The 25,134-nt window shown below is 37.8% G+C and overlaps 1 pseudogene; it reads right to left on the bottom strand.

The window, feature by feature from the left end:
- Positions 1-24,750: 24,750 nt before the first annotated feature.
- On the bottom strand, positions 24,751-24,884 carry LOC115031058 (U2 spliceosomal RNA; annotated as a pseudogene).
- Between the last annotated feature and the right edge of the window lie 250 nt (positions 24,885-25,134).

Genomic DNA, 25,134 nt, shown 5'->3' on the forward strand with positions numbered 1-25,134 from the left:
CTCACACCAGTCAGAATGGCTAAGATAAAAAATTCAGGTGACAGCAGATGCTGGCGAGGATGTAGAGAAAGAGGAACACTCCTCAATTGTTGGTGGGATTGCAAGCTTGTACAACCACTCTGGAAATCAGTTTCTCCTTAGAAAATTGGACATAGAACTACCAGAGGATCCAGCAATACCTCTCCTGGGCATATATCCAGAAGATGTTCCAACCGGTAAGAAGGACACATGCTCCACTATGTTCATAGCAGCCTTATTTATAATAGCCAGAAGCTGGAAAGAACCCAGATGCCCCTCAACAGAGGAATGGATACAGAAAATGTGGTACATTTACACAATGGAGTACTACTCAGCTATTAAAAGGAATGAATTTATGAAATTCCTAGGCAAATGGATGGACATGGAGGGCATCATCGTGAGTGAGGTAACACAATCACAAAGGAACTCACACAATATGTACTCACTGATAAGTGGATATAAGCCCAAAACTTAGGATACCCAAGATATATAATACAATCTGCTAAGCGCATGAAACTCAAGAAGAATGAAGACCAAAGTGGGGTCACTGTACCCCTTCTCAGAAATGGGAACAAAACATCCATGGAAGGAGTTACAGAAACAAAGATTGGAGCTGTGATGAAAGGATGGACCATCTAGAGACTGCCATACCCAGGGATCTATCCCATAATCAGCTTCCAAATGCTGACACCATTGCATACACTAGCAAGATTTTGCTGAAAGGACCCTGATATAGCTGTCTCTTGTGAGACTATGCCGGGGCCTAGCAAACACATAAGTGGATGGTCACAGTCAGCTAGTGGATGGATCACAGGGCTCCCAATGGAGGAGCTGGAGAAAGTACCCAAGGAGCTAAAGGGACCTGCAACCCTATAGGTGGTACAACATTATGAACTAACCAGTACCCCGGAGCTCTTGACTCTAGCTCCATATGTATCAAAAGATGGCCTAGTCGGCCATCACTTGAAAGAGAGGCCCATTGGACACACAAACTTTATATGCTCCAGTACAGGGGAATGCCAGGGCCAAAAAAAAAAAAAAAGGGAATGGGTGGGTAGGAAAATGGGGGAGGGGGGGGAGGGTATGGGGGACTTTTGGGATAGCATTGGAAATGTAATTGAGGAAAATATGTAATAAAATATATTAAAAAAAAGAATTCATGCTGTGCAGCACGTGTGCTTGTAAGTAATGCCTTTTTAAGATGTGTTAGATGTCATTGTTTAGAAAAATTTTATAAAATAAAGTCCCTTCATTTCACATGAGTTAATTTTCTCAAGACTGATAATACAGAATGATAAATTATAGTTACACATTGTTACATTTTGAGATATTTAAACTACCGAGTGAAAATTTTCATTTGTACTTTTTTATTTTTAAAATAAATTATTCTTATTTTTAATTAATCAAATTATTAATTAATAATTCATCCATTCATTCATTCAAATCTCAAACACTGCTACTCCTCCCAGTCCTTCCCTCACAGAGTCCCTCCTCTTCCCCCTTCCCCCTTCCCCCTTCCCCCTTCCCCCTTCCCCCTTCCCCCTTCCCCCTTCCCCCTTCCCCCTTCCCCCTTCCCCCTTCCCCCTTCCCCCTTCCCCCTTCCCCCTTCCCCCTTCCCCCTTCCCCCTTCCCCCTTCCCCCTTCCCCCTTCCCTTCTCTTCTGAGAGGGTGGACCTGCTTGGGTATCTCCCCACTTAGATGCATCAAGTTTTTGTCAGATTAGGTACATCCTTTGCCACTGAGACCAGACAAGGCAGCCATGGAGACTGAACTGCATGTCTGCTTTGTATGTGTCAGGAACCTCATTCCATCCCATGTTACGTTTTTTTGGTTGTTGGCTCAGCCTCTGAGAGCTTCCAGGACTCTAGGGTAGTTGATTCTGTTGGTCTTCCTATGGGGTATCTATCCCCTTAGGGCCTCTAATCCTTTCCCCCTCGACTCATCCATAAGTCTCCTTGACCTCTGTCTAATGTTTGCATGTAGGAGTGTATCTGTTTCAGTCTGCTGCTATTATTATGCAAACAAGCACATGTGAGTATGTGGCCACACCTGTGTTCTAGTGTGCATGTGCAGGCCAGAGAACAGTTTATTGGAGTCTGTTCATTCTTCTCATAATGTAAGTGCCAGGTATTAAACTCAGGAAATCAGGATTGGCAGCAAGCACCTATGCATTCTTAGCAATTTGCTATCTTTAAACTGTAGATTTTATCTTAAACAACAACAATAACAACAACAAAAGCTTTGTACTTTTCATTCCTGTGTTGTTGGAATCTAATATTACAACTCTTACCTCCAGGCTCATTGATCTTTGCAAATCTTACAGGCTTGTACCTTGGGATTATATGTGCTTGTGTATAAGATATTCAAACTCCTAGCAATTGAAGTGTCACTGTCTTTCTTTTCTCCATCCTATTGTTTTTAATGGCTCTACTGAGGTATAATTTACATGCAATACACTTTAATGGTTTTACTTTTTTTTTAACATTTAAAGGTACAAATCAATAATATCTAGTGAATTTGTAGAGTTGTGCAAGAATTACTGTAATCTACTTTGCATATATTTTAAAGTCAAGTTTAAATGCTCTCTTGTAGCATAGGTTTTTTTTGCTCTACTCTTTTCTAAATATTTTTTAACCTTAATAAGGTGATATGCTTCATGAGAGAAGTGCTGTGTCAGGTGTAGCTTAGTCAATGGAGATATTTAGTGGACAATTTGCAGACTTTATTCTTCATTCACATTATCTCATTGTCATCTTGAGCCTTTTAAAGGTAGTGGACTAAGTTACTCATAATTCAAAGGACAAATGATTTAGTTTTGCTCATTCTACTAATGCTGAAGTCCAACTGACTATTTCAGTTGACATGATAGTTCTTTATTATAGCCAATTTTGAGAAGATTGGAGAGTGTTTCATATATCTCAATTCACCAAAATGAGGTGCCTACATTTTTTCCCAGAATCTTGGTATTGTGTTTAAGTTTGGGTTAAAATTCTGGTTTTGCCTTTCATTAGCTCTGTGATATCAGTGATTTAGTTTTAGCCACTACAAGAAAAGGGCAATAAAAGATACCTGGTTCCTATGAAGGTTGGACCAGTTAATTCATGTAAGAAAAACTTAGAATAATATTTGAAAGAGTGAGCAGCAATAAATTTGCAAATTGTTTCACCGGCCAATCTGGATATTTTCTATTAGGTTAAAATCAAATACATTTATGGCACTATTTGATAAGTCTCTGAACTGGCTACTTTTTTGTCAACTTGACACAGCTGGAGTTATCACAGAGAAAGGAGCTTCAGTTGAGGAAATGCCTCCATGAGATACAACTGTAAGGCATTTTCTCAATTAGTGATCAAGGGGGAAAGGCCCCTTGTGGGTGGGACCATCTCTGGACTGGTAGTTTTGGTTTTTTAAGAGAGCAGGCTGAGCAAGCCAGAAGAAGCAAGCCAGTAAGGAACATCTCTTCATGGCCTCTGCATCAGCTCCTGCTTCCTGACCTGCTTGAGTTCCAGTCCTGACTTCCTTGGTGATGAACAGCAGTATGGAAGTGTAAGCCAAATAAACCCTTTCCTCCCCAACTTGCTTCTTGGTAATGATGTTTGTGCAGGAATAGAAACCCTGACTAAGACAGTCTACTCAAAAATCAAGACTTCGTGTCTTAGTCTGTTATCTGATATAATAGAATATCATAGGCTAGGTAGAGTGTAATAGAAGCTTTTGGGTTTTTTTTTTTTCCAGTTTTGGGTTCTAGATGTTAGAAGTACAATAATACAGTACTGGCACCTGGTGATGAAATTTTTTGCAGTCATAGTATGGTAGAATTCATCACAAAACATGTAAGAACAAGAAATTGCAGCCCAATTCTCCCTTTTTGTAGCTAACACCTATGGTGGCAACCCCCAATTTCATTCATTCATTAGAAAGGTGTTTCTATGATCTAATCACCATTGAGCGTTCCAATACAAATATCTTTCACTGAGGAAATTAAAGTATTTTCAAAAATACTTCTTAGAAGAAACATTCAAAGCATATTGTGGAACATTCATAATTAGTAGGGAGAATTGAAACTGAAGATGGGAGAAGCAGTTGAAATACTATGCATTAATGCTACAGACCTTGTTTTTTTCCTCACAGAAACAAAGTCTAGATAAAAACCAATCTAAAGTCTAAGGAAAGAGAGAACGGAATGGGGAGAATAACGCAATTCTAGAAGCTGTGTTAGAGGGATTCTCTAGTGTCTGTTAATATAAAAAAGTTCACCGGGTAGAAATATTGAAAGATTGAGAATATTTTACCTTAAAATCATGGAGATAATACTGCTCTGGCTTGTCATTCAAACTAAGACCCCAGCATCACGTTGGAAGTGCAAATGTCACCTAAGGGAGGTATGTTTAAATAACCTGACTCACAGAAGGAAGCCTAACTGAAGGACATCTGTGGGATCTAAGGAGAGATTTATGGAAGAGGAGTTAGAGTAACCACTTTCTGGGTTTGATCTGAAAAATAAAGGAGGTAAACCAGGTTAAATGCTACTGTAGTGCTCTCTGTAGGAAGAAGAGGCAACACATATAATTGTACTAAGGTCCTAGCACTGGCATAGAGTTTTACCATGAGCTGAATGACCTAAAGCAACAATTTTTTTTCATTTATAGTGATGAAATCTGGAGTTCAAAAATCGAGGTCACAGTATGACCACACTGCTTTCAAGGGACTTTAAGGAATATGTTTTCCTTGCTTCCCCCTAGGTTCTGTCACTTAATGAAAAATTTAATACTCCTATAATAATTCAGCTTTATTCATCTACAAATACAATTTTTCAATTGAGAACACATTTTGAAATTCAGAATGGCTATGAAAATTTAGTAGATATTGTTAATGTTGTATAATAATTATCTTTACGCTTTAAGATGAAATACTAAGTTCATGATAAATTTTGGGGTAATGATTATCATTGATTAAAGGAAACACTTAATCATAATAGTGAAATCAACAAGAACAATAGTAATGGAAATGATTTACTTAAAAGATCATCTATATTCTCCCTCTCCAAAGCACAAAGCATACCAAGACATGTGTATTACTGTTCTTAGGAAATATTGGTTGAATGCAACCCACAGTTTCTTGGACAAAGTGTTACCTTTTATCTCCAAAAACCTGACATCTGATGTCAGATAGAGCAGGCAACAGGGTTGTCATCTATAAACAGAAGGTATGCGTAGAAGATAGACTAGCTCCTGGCTGTAGGCATGGATGGTTGTGCCTAATGAGACACTGTGAGAAATGAGCTCTGTCCATGGAGCTGTAGTTTAATCCTTCCAAAGTCCACAGGACTTAAGCCCAGTGACATCATCTCCTTTCATATTCCTTTCTGGAAAATTTTAAGGCAAAAAAAAGTTAGTTTTGCCTTGGTGGTACAAAAATATGGATTCAAAGAAACTCTCCTACAGTCATTAGAGCTTCCAATACAAAACAAGAAAAGAATGGTAAGAAGCATAGATTCCAAATCTGACTCCCTATAGAGGACCTGAATCTCCATGGCCTGGTACTCTTCTATCTATAGACCCTGGTCACTTTATTTTTAGGGCAGGAATAACCTACCTGCCATAAGGCATTGTCTTTAGGAATAAGGACATGATGAGTCTGAGGAGGACTTCATAACCTGGAGAGAAATGAAACATGCTTGTTTAGCAGTCCAATTCTACTTCATATAAACTTTGTCTAACAGGTAGCAACATCCCATACTGATGGAAATAGCTTGCTCTCTCTAAAGGCACATGCTTAGGAAAACATATTAAAATCACTTAGACTCTGGTGTCCATGGTTGATGATACTGTCAGTTATTACTTCCTTACTTTTTACTTTCCAGTAGGGCTCAACATTAGACTTGATCAATGTATATGTTAAATCATTCAGTTATTTAAGCATTTATCCATTTGTCATAGTGACTATCAACCAGTTAACCATTATTTATGGAGGAGATGCCTCATACTGGGAATTTCCTAGTTGCAAAGGTGAATGTAGTAGGGTCTCAATCTTTATGTGAGGAGTAAGACACAGGAGTAAATAGCACATAAATATGAAGTACTCCAAAGAAAGGCAAGATTTGTGTTTTAGGGCAAGTCTGTTCCACCATATATACCTTGTCTATAAAATAAAACAATCTTTTAATTGTCCAGAAACCTCCCTTCTTTAAAAAAAAAAAGTGAAGAAACTAAAACTCCCTTGGAATCTGGGAATCGGCATAGTCCAACTCTGAAGCTAACTGTGCCAGCCCACTCAAAATAAACTTAGAAAGCTAATTTTCCTTCTACGTGCCATAGAAACATTGTACAAGGGAACAGTGTGTTAAAAATATACATTATAGTCCACATAAAAATATAAATATATGCTTAGAAAACTTCAGTTGATGAGAATGCTTACCTCCTTGATTTAGAGCCAGTGCTACAACTATCAAAGCTGAAATTCAGAAGATAGCCAGGAAAAGTGCAGAAATGGAGTTCAGAGGAGCTTCATTTGTCAGCAAATGTTTCTGAGATAGTTGTTATCCCACTGGGATGGTGATCTCTGTCTTCTGCTTTTGCAAGCTGAGCATCAAAACATCAGATTCATAGAATAGATGCAAACATTTCTGTCTCAAGGCCATCCCATCTTGTCACCATATCTCTGTTTTGTAATGGGAAGTAGGGAGGGGTGTAAATAAAAATATGACAATATTTGACCTCAAGAGACTGGTCATCGGGAAGTAGAGCTGAATATGTGGATGAATCAACTTTTGGGAAATAAAGAAAGTTAGTGTGTATAGTTAGTATGTATGTTGTTCTTTAACTTTGATAGCTCAAGGACTGATATGAGTCATAGGTGACTATACAGGGAGCTTCATAATTGGTGGGTGAAGGTAGCCAATTATAGTAGATACACAGCTGCAAAGGTTTTAAGCTAGCAAATCACTTCCAAAGCTAGTAAATTAAATCTTCCAGAGTGAATTCCCAAGGGACTTCAGATTTTAAAAATAAAACAAAAACAATCATACCAAATGAAACAAACAAACAAAACCAACCACCACCAACAAAAACAAACTAACTAACCAAACTACTCTGCTGTATTTGCCCTTCAGAACCCAGGCCTTTGAGACATTTCAACTTAACCTGGAAACTACGAGCATGGGCTTAGGACCCATGCTGGTAGCATTTGATTTTCATTTCTCTCAATTACCAGCTGTGTGACATCAAGCATATTTCTTTACTTCTCTACACTTAAGTATCACCATGTACACAATTCAAACAGTAATTTAGGTTGTTAAGGTTATTAAATAAGCTGATGCTTAAAATACACATTACATAATAAACATAAGGGATATCTAAACTCTGTATAAGGCTGATGATACTACTTACACTAGTTCCACTAATAGCAATAGGAACTTCTTAGAACTTCTTAGGACACCGAGGCAAGGTCAAGGTTTTAAGATTTGGTTGTTATAAGATGGAAACCTTTACCTTCTTTAATTGGTGTTGAGGGGTAAAGTGATTTAATTTCCTTTATATTATACCTATGAACACTTCAAAAATGATCTTAAATCCATTTTTTTAGAAAGAAAAAAAAAAAACAACAAGAAAAACTCTGAGGTTCAAAAATGGTAGTGTTGTCCAATTCTTTCCAAAAACTCACAGCAATGATGGGGTGTGTGTCTCTTCCAATTTGGGGCAAGGAAAATTTGAAAATGATCAAATCAATGGAGGTATTAATAGAAGGTCAGAGCTACCCCAAAGGAGAGAGGATTTTTTCCAACTATATGAGTTAAGAAAACATCCTCGAAGAAGTGCGTAAAACTAAGCACAGAGTAGGGGCAGGAATGCGAGATTTAGCCAGCAGCATGTGTTCCATGAAGTGAGTGGGGTTCCATGTGCTGTAGGGCTGGAAGGGATGCAGTGAGAACTTGAGAGAATCCCAGGAAACAGATGGCCATTATTCCAAGCTCAGTTTAGCAAAGATCTTACAGCATTACCTAGGTTGAGCTTTCAAACTTCCCCAAGTCTAGTTTCCAAATGTGTAAACAGAAAAAAAAATTAATGGTGTGGGTTTTTTTTGTTTTGTTTTGGTTTGGTTTGGGTTTTTTTTTTTTTGGTTTGTTTGTTTGTTTGTTTGTTTTTTACCTTCTAGGGTTTAATGGAAAACTGATATTTTCCAGATCTCAAGATGTATTTGAGCATTTCCCATTCTGCAGGTTTTGAATACTGAAGATAAAGATTTTCACTTCAATCATATGCCTACCTAGGTAAAATTTTAAGGTAAACTGATGGTTATGCACATCAAAGATATTGTTCTCCATAGACTCATTGGTGTTTCATGGTCAAGTTCATTTTAAAGAGATGCAGACTGGATTCCTGGCGAAGGATTAAAAAAAATGGCCGGAGAGATTCAACTAAAGTATATTCTATATTATTTTTAAGGTTAGTGTGAACAGACAAAAGAGGGTGAATCTGGGAAACAAGGTTACTAGTGAGGAGGTAGAGGAAAGTCACATGTTAATAGAATGCAGTGGGGAATTATAAAGAACGCTGGACCTGATAAGGCAGTAGGGAAGTTAGAGGAGTATTAGATGCAGGTGATTCAGGTCCTTGAAGAGGAAGGTCCACTTCTTTTCTGCTTGGAATTAGAACTGTTCCTGGACTATCCTCCCCCTGGTAAATTATCTTTCATTCATCTTTCCCACACAGCAGATGTATGATCCTTAAAAACACAGAAATATGCCATACAGCAAGCTGCAGAAAATCTAAATTTCCTTTGTTGAGCTTCAAAAATATTATGCTGTTTGACATCTATTGCATCAGAACCTTCCCTTTATCCTGTGATACCTCCCTCTGCACGAATAGCATACCTACTTTTCCTAAACAATAGTATATCTTTCAATGCTCTAAAGTTCCCTCTCTTGACTAATAGTCTTGTTTATCTGCTTGGTTATTGGTAGGTACCAAACATGAACCTTAAAATGAAATGTTGCTGTCCTAACTTCTGCTTTGTGTGAATGTGACCTGACTGAGACACCAGGTCCTTGTTAGAGTAGTTGTGAAAATAAGTCATACTGGATTAGTGGATACTCCAATCTATTAATTGGTACACTTAGATAGCTAAAGGAAATGTGCCTATAGGGTGAAAAATCATCGAATGACACCTGCCAGGAAGACCACTAATGGCCAGTAGTTTCCAGAAGCAACAGACAAACAGAAAAGATAGTGAAAAGTCTTTTCTAGGGTGTGTAAGTTTTTTTTTTTTTTTATGGATATATGGCCTGAGCAACTACTCATGTTCAAGTATTTACCCTTCAAAATTATGACGGAGTAATTTGTTTGGTAGTTTAATCTATCTAGCCTGTGGCATTTTATACTGGCAAACCTAGGATGTTAATAAAGTTGCTTTTCTGTGTTCATTTTCCCAATAATTATCTTTTGTTGTTTACATAGCTAGACAGTTTCTCATATCAAAATAACAAATTTTCATCATTTTCAAATCTCCTTATATCCTTCTCTCATTTTTCCTCCCACCCACTGGAATACTTCTCAACAAGTCCCATTTTTAGTGCCATGCTTTCTTTTTGTACCCACCGAGTTTAATTAGAGTTCTTTGCACAAGTATAAGTGTGAGGTAATTTTATTAATAGCAAACCAATAAAGAAAGTGACAGTCCCTATTCTCATAGCTATTAATTGCCAATAGATGATGAAAAAATAATAGAGCCTCATAGTCCTCTCCTCCATCCATGATGGAATATTGACAGGTCCAATCCTGTACAAGTCCTAGGCAGATGACTATATCTGTAATGATTTCATGAGTGTAATAGCTATATAATGTCTGGAAGACATTGTTTTTCCTTACTCGCACATTTTATTGGGGGCTGATAGTACCAAGACTATCTCTATGAAATTGAACTTGCTCTTTTTCTTTTCTTTTCTTTTCTTTTCTTTTCTTTTCTTTTCTTTTCTTTTCTTTTCTTTTCTTTTCTTTTCTTTTCTTTTTTTGACCTAAGAGTTAACCACTGACCTGTCAGGCCATTCAGATATTTCCACTGCAAGTCTAAACATTAAGGGTAAGGAGGTAACTATGGATACATGGCTGGAGCTGATGTCTCCCTTAGGTATTGTTATATAGAGTCTGGCTTTGTTTTGCTTGTCCATAGGTCCCCAAACAGATCATTTCTCTATTCTCTAGTGTCTCTCAGATTCAGGGATGCAGATGGACTCATCCATGGGAACCTGGGAGAATGATCACTGAGTGAATCTGTAAACATACCTTTTAACAGTTACATAAGAAGAGACCAGGTTTTTTTTGTATCAGTAATTCTGGGAAACAAAGAGACAGAACATTATTTAGTTTTAAATGACCAAATGGAAGGACCCTCTGCAGTTTCTCCCACAGTGTTGTACATTACATAATAAAAAAAATGACAAAATTTAGTGTATTTGACAGCATCTCTTATCACAACTCCCACAGGGCATCTTTCTGGAATCTAATGAGGCCCAGGCTAATTTGCTACAAACTAGAAGTAGAACTAAGCAAAGACTAAGGCTTCCTGGGGATGAATATTCAAAATTTAAGGATGTATTCATTGTCATGATAGGAACAGTATGAGTGCTATTCTTGAGAATAAGTGCTTCCTCAAAAGAACCCCAATGTGCTCTCATTTTAATAAAACTACTCAATATGCCAAGACTTAAACATGAAGTCTTCAACTAGCCAGTGTAATGACCCATTCTCTGGTAGTATTATTTCATTTTCCCATGAAGATGACAGATATGTAACAAGGTGTGGTGGGTGTAATTACACAGAAGAAAAAGCTCTCAACTAGGAGATATGAAAAATTGGACATATTTCTGCCTTTCTACTTAGTCTCCAGGTGATTTTAGAGACACCAGTTCCATTTGTCCATCAATTCTATCATCACCTCTAAAATGGGGAGGTGATGATAATAATGTTTATTATCATGTGGACAAAACAGTATGAAAACTAGGAAGTCTATGGAAAACACAATAAAAAAGTTAATTATTATTGTTATTTGACTGGCTTGTTCTGGGTAAAACTTCTTTTCCCCCTATCTTTATAAAATGGGGTTTAATATTGTGTGGCTATGTACTGGTGCTAATACAGTGCTATTGTGTATCTTCAGAATTCAAGTGAATGATAGGGAGCATTATCTTTGAGCCAATGAGAATGGCTGATTTATACTTGGGAAGTTTCAGTTCAGGTGTCATCTAGAAGTTTAAGTTTAAACCCTGGCACTAATTTATCTTATGATTTTGCCTACATCAGGCTAATTTTCAAAGACTTGTTACAGCATCTGAAATGAAGACAGTAATACTCTCTGACTTATAGAGGTTTGTTGTTGTTAGGGAGAAATGATGATCCAAACACTTTGCATAGATTATGACACACAGGGATGGGTCAATGATGAGATATTGTTGTCATTAACCTTGTCTACCTTTCTGTCAAAATGTGGGTTAAAACAGCAGTTGTGGGTGAGTTTAGAAGGTGATTTATAGGAGCCAATGGTTTTCTTCAGCAGGCACTGGGAAGGATATCAATCCGGAAAGTAAGCTGTAAGTGAAAATTGAAACTGTCAGATGGTGTGGACTCCCTGCTCAGACTCTGGCAGTTTTTTTCTTCTCTCGTTTAATTAAAGTTTTTGTCTTCTGATGTTGAATTGGAATAAATCTCTTCTGACCTTACCCCACTCCAGTTCTACCTAGAGCTTTAGACTGTGTAGTCACTCAGATGCCTTCTTTGTGGGGGAAATCAAAGCTGAGGCCTGCTACATAGACATAAATAGCAGTTAGCACAGGTCATAACAGCTTTGTGTCTTGAACTCAGCTTAACATCTAATTCTGTGGCTGGCAAGATGGCTCAGCAAGTACAATTGCTCGCCATAAAGAATGACAGACTGAGTTCATTTCCTGAGTCCAATATCATTGAAGGAGAGAGCAAATTACCTCAAGTTATCTTCTGATCTCAACATGCACATGAATTTACTCAATGTGTGGTCCATCAACTATTCATGTACACATATGCAGGTATAAACACACATACACACACATACACACACACACACACACACACACACACACCTGCACACACTGTACCCACACATACAAATGCACTTGAACATGCATGTGTATTCACAAATACTAAATAATTAACTATAAATTTGAAATGTTTGAAATAGCTTAATTTTAATAATTCATAATTTGAAGTCTGCCAAATTTTTGTGAAAAAAACAATTATTTGTGAGGATAAAATAGAGACAACAATGTCTGATTTCAAGGTTTGTTTTTCATTCTTTAATAATTTAATTAAAAGAAGTATCTTTGGGAATATTGGAAAAAATGCCTTCAACCTCAGTAAATAAATACATGTATGAAATTGCCAAGGACCATAAAATGAAGAAAACATACCTCTATCCAGTAACATAGAAACTAGAAAACTTCTGGATAACTGTCAATCTTTTTTCGCCCCCCTTCACATTCTTTCTGTGCTTTTGTTGTCACTTTCTCTAGAAATATCTGTTATGCTAACCTTAAAAAGCAGTAATAACAACCCAGTGGGGTCCCCTGTTTAAACAGCACAAACTCTGGAGTAACACTGCCTGGATTTGAAAGTCAGTTGCCATATCTACTATGTAACTTTGAGACTCTGAATTTCTTCTGGTTTTCAATACTGTCTTGTTGTTCAAGAACTCAGTGATCAGATTTATACCTGTATCGGGCCTGTATCTTGTCAGCTGGTGCTTGCCACATTACCTTGACTGCTTGTTCTTGTGTGTTCATTCATTTGCCTGGGTCTTTAGCACTTTTAAGCCTGTTTCTATCTCCATGGGACATTTTATAATTCAGTACCTCTTCTTACAGTTTGGTATTTTTCATCAGATGAAGGACTGTAGGGGCTTTGTGCAGTTCATCAAAGTTTCAAGAGAGAAAGAGTTCTATGAAAACCTTCTTTTTTTTTCCTTTATATAATATGTCTTTCTTTCTTTCTTTCTTTTTTTTAATTAGGTATTTTCTTCATTTACATTTCAAATGTTATCCCAAAAGTCCCTCGGCCCTCCCGCCTGGGCCGGAGCACCTGGGGGAGCCATCTTGGTTCCAAATCCCTATGAAAACCTTCTTAACCTAGGCTCCAACACCTCAGTATATCACTTTTGCTGCCTACTCCCAACTGAACAAGTAATTTACATGACCTAGATTCAAGAAGTAGAGAATTGAAGCCCATCTCTAAATGAGAGAAGCAACAGAGAACTTACAGTCATATTAACGTAGCATTCCATTTAAGACATAATTTCTACTCCATGGAATTTTTAGAGGACTGGGATAATGAACAGAAAGAATTTAGCAGCTGTCCAGTATGTAATAATCAATCAGTAAGCCATAGTTGCTAATTTTAGTTGCCTCTTCTCTAATAAACCTTCTTCTCATGGCCTACTTCCAATACACTCCTCATTCTGATTCACACAGCCATAGTTGTTCTCACTTACAAAGATGGAATATGGGAGCACAGTCGGGGAGACAAGTTTAAAGTGCCTTTATGATTTATATTTGGTCAACGACTGTAGTTAAGGCATGCATGGCATGGGTAAATTCAAGAGCCAACTGGAATTACAGTAATAGGGCCTTAGTGACTGTTTACTGCTTGATAGAATTGAATTGATATATTTGACAAAGGAAGCAGTCAAATTAAGAATGGTGCCTGGTTATGGGCCAGAATGACTCAGCTAGTGGTGCTTCTCTTTCAAGTAAATATAAAATTTAGGTCCTGTCAAATACTGCTTCATTTTCTTATACATTCATCTTCCCTTATCTGGCAGCATGTAGACACCATGGGAATTTAGACATTGCCCTTTCTGTGACAGAGAGTCTTGAAGCTTGATCACAGGAGTGACATGAAACAACTTGTTCCTTTGGGATATTACATGGCTCATAATTAAGCAAAAAAGATGACTCCAGCTGTGTCCTTTTGGTCTTCATGTTTAAGGCTCCTCATTTGAGATGAGATGACTCAGCTTCTACATGAATGAATTACAGTCTTCTAGTACAAAATTGCAACTCCAAAAGATATTTAAAGAATCTTGTTTGCTTTGTTTTCCAACTAAATAGCCTGGGTCACCGGAAGTTCCAGAAGAAGAGTATCTGTCAACTTGATCATTATTATTTTCAGGTCCTGATCTTTATATTGCCATTAGCCTAATGTGGCATCTCAAATGTAGACCGTCTGTTACAATGCTTTGTATACTCCATCTAGCATCATCTTTTAGCATCTCTGTTTCATGTCATGGATCATAACTTCTTGTATAGCTCTTGACTTCTGCAAATGTTCTCTGGCCAGGGAGGGCTCTTTTATGATATTTGATTTTCCTTATGACTTCAACCAGTGCCAAACAGGTTTAGTTTCTCTGCAAAGTAAAGGCACTACTGAGAAAACTTGTGGAAAACCCAATGGCGATGAAGTAAAGACTTAGTATGAATGAGAGGAAGTTTCTTTCTTTCCACAGTGGTCTTCCTCTACACTTTCTTGAATATTTATAATATTATTATGTCCTACATTTAATCCAGTTGAGTATTTAGATACAATTTTGAATGCTATAATATAATATTACTATAATAATAATAACAATAAAACAGCAAAAGAACTGATCATAATAACAATTACAGTAATAGCAGTAGCCAACTTTAAAATGTTCTTGTTATATCTTAGATATTTCAATAAGCACTCTATATATGCTTATATCACTTAATAATCATAGGAATCCTATACTATAGATGGTTTTACTTGACTACCACAAACAGAATTCAAAAATGGCATCCAATTTTCCTGTGGTCAAGATTCTGCTAAATAGTGAAGCTGAAATTGACATCCAGTCTTTCTGACTTTGTCTCCCTGGTGAGTAAGGACATTCATATTACACTGGTCTCTTAGATATATTGAATTAAGCTAAGCTTTGTCTTGGTGATTCCAGAGCTGCAGACTAGACTAGCTTCTATTACCAGGTACTAGACAGGGTCCTGACTTCCTACTGGAGGAGAAATGATAGAAACATATTAGGCAATCAAACTGTAAGCATTTCTACTCAAAGGGAAATTTGTTGAAGACATAGCGGACTGGAGATCCATCACATTGGAATTCAGCAGCAAGGGCAAGAGATCTAGGCTATGGTAATAAGTTGCAGACCAAGGGGATATCTGTAAAGTGGTGATTTAATTAAAGATAGCAAGCAAAGATTCACTCCCCTCCCCAGTCCACCCTGCTGCTACTGACACAGGCAAGTGGCCAGGCTTTGGTGGATGGGTGACAACCAATGTCAATCACAGAGGCTTCAGAGGAGATTTTCAGGGACTTTCTGTCTGAACTCCCTTCTGCCTAAAATCTCATACTTGACTCCTACATTTATTATGCCACAAGATGTCAAACAGGAAATATAAGGCATGACGAGGGCCAGATATCAGAGAATGTGGAAGCAGAGTTTCCTGAGAGCACATTCCCCTGCTGAGGGTGCCACCTCCTTTTCACTGAATGTTATGGCTAGAAACAGCTCTTTGCATCCAGCAAGAAAATTGGACTTCAAGATACCTCTGCGAACTCTGAACTAGTAAGAAAAGGAATGATTTCATATCGCTTCTAGTCAAGACATTCCAAACTTGTTGTTCAAATAAAGCCCTGGTATTTCTGGTTGGAAAGCTGAATGGTATGCTAATGCCACTTCTTCCGGGAAGCCTTCTACAATAGCTTTCTGGGGTTGTTCTAATAAACTATCCCAGCTGGGTGACCTGAAAAGGGCAGCAAAGCACTTTGTCACCATTCAAGAGGTAAGGAGTCCCAACTGAAATCATCAGGAAAGACAAACTACTCACTGACTCTTCCTCTTCCTGGATTATGGTGGTTTCCTGGCAGGTTTTGCACCCTTGGTTTGCAGATAGAGTACTTTAACCTCTACCTTCATTATAGACTTCTCCCCTTTTGTCTGTGATTTTTGCCTCTTGTCATTTTATAAGGATCTGATCTATATCAGATGAGAGCTGTATTAGTTACTTTTCCTGGTGACTAAGTACCTGACAGTAAGTAACTTAAACAAGAAAGGGTTTCTTTGGGGTTATAGTTTAAGAAGAGATGCTGTCTATTATACTGGGGAGGGTAGAGCAGCAGGAATGTAAGGTATCCACATTCAGAAGTACAGAGTCAGCAATGGCTTAAGCTATTCAATCTCAAAACCTGATCCTAGAGCCCTGTGTCTTCCAGAGTGAACTACATCCTAAAGTTTCCACCCCTTCCCAAAGAGTCCAACCTACTGGGAAACAAGTACTCAAACACATAAGCCTATGGAAGACACTTCAAATTCAAATCACAAGAAAGACCCAGCTTAATCGCCTCATCTTAACTTGATTACATCTGCATAATGTCTGTTTCCAAATTTGGTTATATTCATAGACATCAACATAACTTTTTGAGGAGGAGAGACAAAAGGTAACTCACTTGCTTCATCTTTATCTCCAGACCCTGTTACTTAACCTTCTAATTAGGTATAGGGTTATTGGATAAATGCATAATATTACACTAGATACTAAGTAGGTGAGGCTAGCTTTAATGCGGTAACAGTAACATCTCAGTCAGTAGGAGACCATTTCGGAAATGCTTCCAGAATGAGTCTACTGAGCCCACGTTGTCTTTTTTATCACCTTTTCCTGATGACCCCAGGTACATTGGCTTTTCCATTTTCTTCTTTTGTCAAACACTTTCTCCTCCTAGGGACTTCACACATTCTTGTTTTCTGTGTCTGGAAAAAAATAGTTCCAAATTAACCTTCTGGTCAACAGCTCTTCATCATGCTTCACAGTTCAAATTGTTTTTCCCTGTATCTAAATGAGAACAGTCTAAATTTTTTATCTCTATCCTGTTACTTAAAGCTCTTACCACAATCTATAATCCTATGTTTATTGCTGTACTTAATTTTGGCACCTGTTTCCTACATTGTTCACTTCAGAAATGTACTGGCCATATCTGAACTGCTTCAAGTGTGAAGCCCAAATTTGACAGCACAACTGGAGTTGCAAGGTGCTTGGTGAATGTGTTTGTTATAATAGTCTATGAAGGTTTACATGGGCTATCATATTCTAAGGCTATACAACTGAAGTTGTTTTTCCTTGTGTTCAGTGCTAACTAGAAACATAGCTAAGTACATTCACTCACATTGGGGTATTTGCTGCTAAAAGGGGTACAAATCTAGGATTACCAAGGGCATGAGTATTTAGAATCACAGCCCCATTGGTGAACAGCTCGGAGACTGAATATGTTATCTTTCTGAAGAAGTAACTAGTGCAAGTTCTGTATCAAGCAAATGAAATATCTATGTCTCTTTCTTCATTTTTATCTCCTTTTAAACGCTGTTATTCTTCCCCAGTACACTACAAACAATACAAAGTTCCTTGGTTTCTATGAAAGTCTGGCCCTAGGACCTGTAGCATTTGAATCCTGTACATCAAATGAGGTAGCATTTTTACATAATCTACACATATCTCACTATACATTTCAAAGCATTCCCATGTTACTTATAATGCCTAACATAATATAAATGTTTAGAAGTAGATATTACACTATAATACTTTAGTGAAAAATTGAAAGAAAACAAGTTAACATTGAACCCTCTTCAAAGACCCTATATAAATAAACACTAAGAAAAACACAAAACATTTTTTTGTACTGGATATTTTATTTATTTACATTTCAAATGTTATCACCTTTCCTGGTTTTCCCTCCTCAACCCCCATCTCCCTCCCCCTGCTTCTATAAGGGTGCTCCATGACCCACCCACTCCCTATCACCTCACCACCTTGGCATTCCCCTACATTAGGGCATCGAGTCTTCACAGTACCAAGGGCCTCTCTTCCCACTGATGCCAAATAAGGCCATCCTCTGCTACATATGAAGCTTGAGTCATGGCTCCCTCCATGTGTACTCTTTGGACCATTGGATTGGACACAAAACTTTGAAATGGTTAAAAACATAAAAATTAAGTCTACTGAGAATTTCAGAGAAATGCTAGATAACCTTGAGGGCATTCTGTAGTTATCTGATCCCCACAGCAAGGTTCACCTTTCACTGCCTTTGAGCTATTGCACAGCTCTAAGTGCCAAGGAAAGCTGGGAGCAGTGCTGATAAATGTCCATAGAGGTGACATTTGTTCATTTGAGGCGAAGCTGACTCCCAGAATCTTTTCCCTCAGGGATCTTCCTACTTATATGTGGGTTGCCTATGTCCTAACACATCTATTGCAGGTATCTTGGATGCTTACACATGTTTACATGCTTTTGAATTGGTTTGCAACACCTTACTGATTTCTAAATAAACTAAAATGTTGCAAATGCATTCATGTGATACTTGGATAAGTAGGTTTTACTTTTTAAAGTTGGTTTGGGGCATAATTTATGCACATAGAAAAATACACCATCATTCTGAGAAAGTGTTAATAGTATCACTAATGCCAAAGAGGTCTGCACAAAGAAAATCTAAAACATGCAGTTTCTCATTTATTTTCCTTCAGTACCCTCTGGGTTTAAGTTTCAAACTAAAAGTATTTCTGCTATTTCAGGTTGTCTCCTTGCTGACATAATTTATTTCGCTGACATAATTTAAGTCATAGTCTTAGCTGCCACTTCATAGCAATGGAAATGCTAACACGAAATCTAATGGGGCAAATGAAGAAGATTATTAATCTATGACTTTAAATGGTTCTTCAAGGACAGAAGAATGCCATTTTCTAGTCAAGACACAGCCATTGCAATCACTAATTCACAATAATAGTGGATGCCTGCACAAGGTCTGCATAAGAGTAGGACCATTGACATCCAGTCATGGATAGAGGAAAGACATTCTGGTCTTTTTCTGCTGATAGGATCAGTAAATAATTATCATTGATTTCAGTATATACTCACTGATCACAACATCAAGTTCTAGTAAGTATTACCAATCCAGTAGTCACACACAGGGTTCTGGTTAAAATAACTGGGTAATAAAATCTCAAAATTCATGAATTTAAGAAAGAGATTGGTGTGGAGAAGTAAAAGCTGAGTGAGGATCAGAGATAAAATAAGAGAGACTAAGTGGGAGAGAGGAACAAGAATGTATTGTGTAAATATGTGGAATTGTCCAATAACTGATTTATTTAATTAAAAATGTTTCTTCATTGAACGGATATTCTAGTTTGATTTTCTGATGCTGTAATAAACACTAGGAGCAAAACCAATTTGGAGAAGAAAGGATTTATTCGGTTTATACTTCCAGGTTACCAGCCACCACCAAGGAAACCAGATTATGAGCTCAAACTCTAGATAGGAACTTTGGAGGAAGACTGATTACTGGCTCACTCACTGGCTTGTGCTCATGCTGATTTATAGCCCATACTCTCTACCCTCGAAATGGCCCTGCCCTATTAATTGTCAATCAAGGCCATCTTTCACAAAAGTGGCCACAAGCCAAGCCTGATTGAAGAAATTATTCAACTGTGATCCCTCTTTCTTGGTGACTCTGGGTTATTTTCAAGTTGACCATAAAACCTAACCAGGTTTCCTGCCATCAGACATTATCATTTTTACTTGATAGAAAAAGGGAAAACCAGAGGTTAGAGCAACCATAAGAGCTTTGTTTCAAGTCCCTAGCATGCTTGTCACTATTTTCCAGACTACATTTTCAGGACATTAGTTGTGTGTGTGCGCGTGTGCCTGTGCCTGTGCGTGTGCGTGTGCGTGTGTGTGTGTGTGTGTCTGTATGTTTGCAAGGTAGTTGTTGTTCACTCCTTTAGGTGTTTTAGGTGAAGGGAAGCTAGTGAAGAGCTGCTTATAAACAGCATCGTTGAACATGTGGCTGCTTAGGCTGAGCAGGCATTTGGCTTTTTATTATAGCTGTTGCTTTCACAGTATGACTGTGGCAGGAAAGTGTCAAGCTAGTTCTCTATTGTACACATCAATGTAGCCGTGTTGTTGCTGGTGTATGCTTTTTATCACAAGTCTAGGCCTCCTGGTAATAGACTAAACATGAGCTGCTGCTTGCCTCCTTCCCTTCGTGGATGTCATCAATGTAATCACAGAACAGGTGGGCAGGGGCGATTAATAGGGAAGGAAGGAGGAGGGGGAGAAGGGACCTACTCAAGGGTGGGGGATAGCTAATTTGACCTGAACCTCAGAGGCACTCTCTCCCCTGGCAAGTCTGCCACAGTGGTTATCTGTGGGAACAGCCTCTCTCCAGCCTCTTGGTCTCATTTCCAGTCCGGGCATGCTTGAGAAGCCATTACCATATTTATAGAGCTACCTGGTCCCACAGCACACGCATGAGAGGGTTAGAAAGACCTATCTATTTTTCCAGCTGTGCTGCTATCCTCAGCAGCAATGCTGGTGGGGGAGAAGGGAGGGCTTCGATCCCAGCAGGAGAAGGAGAGTGAGGATTAGGCTGCAGAGTTTGCCTGGAGAGAGAGAGGGTACATCTTCTCTCTCTGTCTCTGTCTGTCTCTGTCTCTGTCTCTCTTTTTCTTTCTCTCTCTCTCTCCCTATTATTCCATCTGGATAAGCTAATTAACTGTGCCTGACTATGGGTCTATGGACTCTGAAAAATCCTGCATGGGCAAGACTGGCTAGGAGAGATGAGCAGGAGGGTTGGTATCAGCAGCTGTACACAGAATATTACAGACCATTTTCCCTTATTGCAAGTTGAAGATCACAGTGGTGAAAGGAGACTTGAAAAGCAGTATCAGAAACTGAATAGACCATGAAGTCAAGAGTCAAGGAAGCTTTATTAGTTGTATGATCTGAGGCAGATTCTCTCCTTTCTCCTTAGTCATCTACACAAAAGGAAATAAGAATGAATTGTTGGGAGGAAGTAATTACTGACACAGTTGAATGTGTCTCACTAATGTTCATTTTCTTTCCAGGATCAAGCCATTCTGTTTGACACTGAAGTTCTTACTTACATTTGCATAGGATGCTTTGTTACAGTGGTCACAATACATTTCTCTACTTCACACTGTCACAGATGCCATTAGCAAATGTGTGCCCTCAAGTTCTTGTGTTCATATTCTCCTTCTCTCTTTTTCTCTGTCATTATGTCTCTGTTTCTCTCTGTGTTTCTGTCTCTGTCTATGAGTGTGTGTGTTTTCTCTCCTTTTAACATATATGTATAATGGACATACATAAAAATAGTATTATTTTTCTAAGTGCTAATTTTGGCATTTCTACCCCACTTTGTAATATAATTAAAGTGGATCTAGATATCAGGATTATAAATCCAAATAAGGACACCATGATTTCTATGTCTTTTTTTAATCTCACTTTTTCATTCCTATCTTGTTTTATTGTTAAAGTTCCAATAACAGCAATTAACAGCCCACTTTATAGCTTGTCTTTGGTTCATCTAAAAGCCAACCCCATTCATAGCAATCACAGGACATATTTTATAATTTGTCCTGACTGAATAATGAAGAAAGGATAAGTGTCTTGGAGTAAACTCTTAATTCTACAAGAGCTCTAAAAGTGAACCAGCAAAGATCTGAGAGAAGCATTGTTTAAGTCTCCTCTACCTCTTTTATGAGGAAGGTAGGTTTGAGAGAAGAACCATTATTGGTTGATTGGAGAGTAGGTGGCATATAGAGTTTTTGATGAAACAGAACATATACCCCTCTATACAAAGAAAGGCAATGCCTCTAAAGTCACAGTTTAGTGGCTAAGAAGTCTCACCATGTATGTTATGCAAGGATAAAGAACCAAGACAGCTGATGACATAACTCAACGTCTTCACAGCAAGAAAGAGTATGATATAGATTTGAGTGTGGGTCAAAATGCCCAAGTCAGGGAAAGCAAAGGTAAGAGATCCATTATCCATCTAATGTGACCATTTTCAATGAATTTAGCCTACTACTCTCAGTCTCCTCAATAGTGAATAATGGCCAGCTGCACTGGGAAGAACCATTTGCTTTATTTAGCTCACCAGCTTACATATTATTGGTTTTTCTGAACATAGTCTCATGACAAAGAAATGTTTAGTAACTATCTGGCCATCCTTTGTCAAAGTCAAGCTGATGCATATAATTGAACATCATAAAAACAAAAAGAATATAGAGAAGCCAGCTGAAGGGTGGTTACGTACATTATCAGTAAGGATGGAGAAACCTGCCTCGTGAGAGGACAGGAAGTCATAAAGAAATAAGAGACTAAAAAGGAGTATAGAGATTCTGGTGGTGTTTGGGAAGGTGTGATGAGATAATTGCTATATAACTGGAGAAAGGCAGATGATGGTAGGGCATCTTATGAAGGTTTGCTGTGTAGTATGTGGTATAATTGGTTTTTTTTTTCTACAGTGAAGTCCGCATTTCTCATCAGTCCTCCGGGATACAAGGTATACACACACAAGTGTGTGTGTGTGTGTGTGTGTGTGTGTGTGTGTGTGTGTGTGTGATACATACTGGACCTAAAACAGTCAAGTTGCATTCAAGTCTTAGCCCTCGAAACTTATATGCAGAGACTCACAGGGACTCAACATTGATACCAAAAGTTTACTGGAAAATAATCTTAGAACAATTTCATTTCAGGGATACAACAACATAGTTCTCTGCCTACGGCCCACCAAAACTCTGTCTCTGCTATAACATAGTAGTTTTCTTTCAAAATGTATATGTCCAATACTAGTATATAGGGAAGCAGTTAGAAATGTAACTTTTGATTTTGGAGCTCTACTAAGACTTTTCTCAATATCCATACAAAAACCAAACTGTGACTATGAATTGGAGATGCTCTTATACCCATGAAACCAACTCCCTTAACTAGAGAAATACATTCATGTGTGTGTGGGGGGGTAATATCTTGTCTTTAAAAATACATTTGCTTTCTATTTTTGTCAGTACCATCAATGGACTTGAGTTCCATTTGGGCTCATTTTTTGTGACTCTCTATGTCTAATATCTCTTTTCCAGGATCACATTGCCCATATTTCTTCTAATTATAGGGAATTATGTTTTCCCATCCCTGAAATGGGATTTTTCTAAGACTATTTTCCAGTAAACCTTGGGTGTCAATGTTGAGTCCTTGTGAGTCCCTGCATATAAGTTTCAAGGGTAGGAATTGTATGCCTGAAAAAGATAAGTGATGTTTAGATCTTGGCATTATACAAATTCTCAATCAATAGTTTAAGTAATTGTACAGTGTTTGAATAAAACACATTTGTCTAAAATAACCTCAAAACACCTTGTTTGTGCATGTTTATTAAGGCTTTTAGATGTCATGTGACAGCATTTTTAACAAGTGGGAGCTGACCTTTAACACAGATCCAGTGATTATTCTTGGCTTTGTGGCAGCTGTACATGTTAGATGTCATTGTAAATGAGTCTTTAAAGATCACTCCAAAAGGCACCACAGTAAAGCCTGAAAAGATGACATTGATGAGATGATTTTTGCATCTCCCTAAGTCCCTTGTTAACAAAAAGAGCTACAATGATAAAACTCAAGGCCCTCCAACAACATCATCTACATAAGCAGGAAGAGAAAATCCACTAAGATATTAAGGTATTTGCAAAACCTTAAATTATGAACAGAGGAGGGTAAAGTGTGATTGCCTCGGATCTGCACAGCACCACATTCTTCAAAGGAGGAAGCAGAATTGTAACATATCCTCTGATGAACAGAACAGAGAACAGTATCTCCATCAAGCAAGTATTCATGGGGAGGCAGGAACACAGGGGAGCATCTTATTCTACTGGGGTTCTTCCACCCCATATGCACTTCAATACACAAATCCTCAAGGGAGCTCAGAAGGACCTAGGTAAGCTGCCTCTCAAAACAATAACCTAACTGGATGAAAAACTGCTGGAAAAGAGTCAAGTTAAAACAGAGGAAGAAAAGAAAGCATATCTTGAAAAGTCCACGTTCCTGTTATGAAAAACAAGAGACAATTCTAGTGCTGTAAAGATAAAGAGTAAGTCTAGATCCAGTGCTTTCTCCAAGAGCACAGAAAACTAGTTCTGCATAAGAGTTGATAAGAAATAATCCAGTTTGATCCCCATACACATTTAGTAATAACTGAAAGGGAGAATAAAAATAATGACACATCTGTTGTCAATGCATCAGATGTCAATGAAAGCACACATTGAAAAAAATGTGCTCACCATGAACTAGAATAAATTAAGATAATAATACAAAAAGAAAAGAAATCACCAAATCAGAAAAAGAAAAGGCTGGACTGAAGATATGGAACTTTCAACAAACTTAAAACTTAAAGGAAAATGCTACTTCAGGAAAAAACTATTTAAGCTAGAAAAATCAGAATAGCAAAGAATATGGCAGGCAACGACTTATTAGAAAGGAATAAAGAAGAGCAAACATTTTAAAAGATATATTCTAATTGTTTTTATTCATCTGCATGTATCTGTCTGTGGATGCTATGTGAGTACAGTGCCTTTATGGAGGCCATAAGAAGTGGTGAGTCCTCTGGTGTGTGAGTTACCTCTTATTTGTGAGTCCCTGCCTCCTCCTGCCAATGGGTGCTTTCTACTGAACTTGGATTCTTTGGAAGAATAGCAAGAGCTCTTAACTATTGAGTTATCTCTCTTGCCCTAGCAATAGACTTTTAAAATTAAAAAATAAATGAAAATATATAGAACAAATTTGAAAGAGAGTAAGAGAGGTTAATAAATAAGAAAAGTAACCACATATTTTTGCATTATATTTATTTATGTTATGCTTATTGTATTGTAGTATGAATTCACACAGAAAGCAAATGAAACAAAAGTACATTTTCAAGAGAATAGTTCAAAAATTAATGTTAAAAATACACTTGATCTTAGCCAAAAGGCCGAGAAGTGATAATGTTAAAAATAACAACAAAACACCAGAAACCATATATTAAAAAGGAAGAACATATGGTTCTAAAACAAGACTCAGAATAACAAGCACTGAAATATTTAAAAATTACATTTTGTTCTCTGAGTCGAAAGACTGAAGTCCCTCACAGTAGGAAGATAATTCCATTCTCATCAGACTTTTGACATCTATGCTTTATGTCAGAAGACAATGGAGTGACATATTTAACATACTCAGGAAAAGAAAATATGAGC

This window comes from Mus caroli, unplaced genomic scaffold (assembly GCF_978045245.1).
Source record: "Mus caroli unplaced genomic scaffold, Mus_caroli_1 scaffold_6, whole genome shotgun sequence".
Classification (NCBI taxonomy): Eukaryota; Metazoa; Chordata; class Mammalia; order Rodentia; family Muridae; genus Mus; species Mus caroli.